This window comes from Rousettus aegyptiacus, unplaced genomic scaffold (genome assembly GCF_014176215.1).
Source record: "Rousettus aegyptiacus isolate mRouAeg1 unplaced genomic scaffold, mRouAeg1.p scaffold_m13_p_10, whole genome shotgun sequence".
Lineage (NCBI taxonomy): Eukaryota > Metazoa > Chordata > Mammalia > Chiroptera > Pteropodidae > Rousettus > Rousettus aegyptiacus.
This window is the reverse complement of record NW_023416285.1, coordinates 7,286,700-7,290,316: the sequence shown is the minus strand read 5'-3', so window position 1 is coordinate 7,290,316 and position 3,617 is coordinate 7,286,700.

The window sequence follows — 3,617 nt, the reverse complement described above, 5'->3', positions numbered from 1 at the left end:
CTGCGCCCGACCCCACCCCCACCCCGCCCCCCCCCACCCCGCCGCAACACCGCTAAGATCTGTGAGTAATAAATACTCCCTCCGTGTGGGAGTACTGAAACTGCGCCGTCAATCAAAAGGCCCCAAGGGCTTCGCTTTTCCAAGTGTGACCTCGACGCTTAGGGAACTACTTGCCCAGCGTGTGGGTGGCCTGTGCACCTTCATTCAGCGGGACGTAATCTGCATATGCTTAATGCAGTACGCCAGCTGCTCCCGCTTCCCCACACGCCACCCTCGGGGGGGGGGCTCGCTTCCTGCCCGCCTCCCCCCCCCCCCCCCAACCGCCTTCTGCTTCAATTCCAGGACTGAGTCGGGACATCACCAGGGGCAGAACTCTTGCTCTGGGCTAAGTTTGGCCTGAGTCCGGAGGGAGGGAGCCCCAAAGCAGAAGAGAGGTTCAGAATAGGAGGGGAGAGTTCAGTCAGCAGGAGGAAGATGTTTCTGACAAACTATGACAACTTTGACGGACGCGCTCTTTTCTGCTTGGCCAGTGATGAGTGGGTTGTGTGTTTTCAGGAAATAACTACGGGGACTAATATTTCCTGAGCTGTTCAATGTGCCGAGTTCCCTGCAAGCGCAGTTCTCGTTTACTTTTCACAAGGTCCTCTGAGCTAGGTGTGTCATCCCCATTGGCCAGATGAGGAAACCCAGGAAGTTAAACGAGTCTAAGTCGCCATCTCCCTTCCCAGGGACAAATCACTTTATGGAGCCAGGATGCCAGGATTAACGGAATTCCACGTGGAGGGCCTAGCTCCCAGTTTTTCCAGTAATGATAGCTATGAACTCTGAGTGGCTGACAGGCGTTTGATAAATATGAGAGGTCAGGGAGAGGCAGGTCTGGAGGGTTGTATAACATTTTATTCGAAGCTCTTGCTTTCTAGTTTTAAAGTTTATAACCAAATCCCACATTCTCCTGTCCAGCCCCTGTCCACATTTCTAAATCACATGCCTCTATGCTGTTCTGTGATGTTTCTATCTTGGATATTATACTTTCTCACTTCCTAGTATGGAAAAGGAAGCTTTATCTTAAACCCCACACATCCTCAGAAGGCATCCTTCTGTACTTGTCATCATGCCAGCAAAGCTATACCACAGGCTTTAAATCAATAATCGGCATTTACGTGATTATGAGTTTATGAATATTCGTGGCTGAGCTTATTGTATTCTGTGACTATCTCCTTTTGTGTAAACTTCTTGCTTACCCTAGAGGGAATAATTGTCTCCCTTCCCCCATGCCCTGGCTTGTTTCTTTGCTTAGTGTTTTGTGTACTTATGATTATGGTTAAACTCTCTGCAGGACATGTAAATCTCTCAATGCATTCAAATGTAACAGTCAATAGTTCCAGGATGTCTCTCTCCTCCCCGTCGCCCCACACCTCCCGCCCTCCTTCCCTCCCTCTCCCTTTTCTTTCTTGGAAACACTCTTCCTAGAGCCCGTCAGTTTCCCGTCCCAGTCTGAGCTTGTTGGGTTCTCGACTTGCCATAGTTGCCATCCTGGCTTCCCTCCCCCTGGGTGACGCTTGTTTCCTAGAACTGATGCTCTCCTTCTTGCTCCATGGAGTACATCTTTCGACAGCTTGAGAAGCTATTGAGGCTACATTTTTTTACGACTTTTACATAACGCAAAATGCTATTATTTTACCCTCATACTTGATTAAGATTTTAGAGAGAATTTTAAGTTGGAAATCATTTTCCCTCAAATTTTGAAGGCAGTGTTCCATTGTTTTCTGCTTTCTATGTTGTTGTTGAAAAATCTAAAGCCATTTTCCCAATCCTGTTTATTTGACTTGGTTTTCTCCCCCTCTGGAAGATTTTGGGATTCCTTTTTATCTTCAACAGTATGAAATTTCAGAGATGAACTTGGGGGTGAGTAGTTTCCAGTAATTGTGCTGACAGCTCTAGAAATGATGTTTCCAAGAAAAAGAAAAAGAAAAAGAAAAAGGAGGCAATTATTACTTCTAAAGGAAGTTGAGGTTAAGAAAAAAAACAATCATAGAATACTGTAAGCACAGCCATGAATAATATTCATGTCATAATAATGTAAATGCTGATTACTGATTTAAAGCTTATATCCGAAGTGTAGAAAAAAAACTGCAACAACTCGAAAATAAAAAACAACCCAAATTTTAAAATGGAAAGAGTTTAAAAGCTACCATAGCAAAGAAGATATTCTGCTATTTACCAAAGGTGAAACTATGTCTACCCAAATATTTGTGCTTGAAATGTTCATAGGAGCTTAATTCATAATAGCTTCTAAATTCAGCAATCTAAACGTCCAGCAAGAGAATAACTTGTGATCCAATCATACAATGGAATCCTACTCAACAATACAAAGGACCAAACTACCAATACACTAAACAATCTAAAAATATATGTATTCAATGAAGGAAGCTAGGTATAAAAGAATAAACTTTTTTTTTTTTTTATGCCTCACATGAACTTCTAGAAGGAACAGGATGCTGGCATATAGCGTTGAGGGGGAAAAGATTTCAGATGGAACCAATTTCCTGAGCAAAGGCAGAATGATGGGAAAGTATGCAGCTTCTCCTGAGAAAGGTCAAACATTTCATTTGACTGGTAGATCGGGTGCAGGTTGAGACTTGACAGGAAAGTTAGTCTATGAATATAATAGTCTATGATTTGAACTTTGTTCTCCTAAACATTAAGAGATTTGAATAATTCATTAACTTCCTTGTTGGAAACCTTGTCTCGTTTGTCGTTTGGAAGTCTTGGTTGCTAGAGGATGAAATGAGAGATCATGCATTTAGAAGTCTTAGAATAGCATGTTTTAGTGTTTTCTCAACGAATGTTTTGAATACTTATCATTACCTTATTTGTTCCTGTATTTTCTGTTGCAGTAGCCTAAATAATGGCCCCACAAAGGTATCACATCCTAGACCCCTAGAACCTGTGACTACATTACTTTACATAGAGGGACTTTATAAATGTGATAAGGATCTTGAGATAGAGAGATTATAGTGGATTGTCTGGTCTGATGTAATCATAAGGGTCCTTATAAGAGGGAGATGGATGAATCAGAGACACAGAGAAGACAATGCGACGATGGAAGTAGAGAGATATTTGAAGTGCTAGCTGGTGGATTTGAAGATGAACAAAGAGGCCACGACACAGGAATGCAGGCACTCTAGATGCTCAAAAAGGTAAAGAAACAGATTCTTCCCTGGAGTCTCCAGAAGGAATGAGCCCTGCTGACACCTGGCCTTAGACCAGTGAGATTATCATTGGACTCCTGACCTCGAAAAGATAATAAATTTGCGTTGTTTTAAACCACTAAATTTGTGGCAATCTGTTACAGCAGCTAAAGGTAACTAATACAGATTTTAGTATCTGGAAGTATCCCTCTTTCTGCCTCCCTTTTTTCTTTAGTTCCAAGACTGAGTTTGAGACATCACCAGGGACAAGACTCTTGGCTAATCTTGGCCAGAGTCTGCAAGGAGGTGGGGGGCGGGGGGAAGGAGGGGCAGGGCTCCAAAGAAAAGGTGAGATTGGAGAATAGGCAAGGCTAGTTCAGTCATCAGAACAAAGTTTTTTTGGCTCCAAGCTATGGCAACTATGCT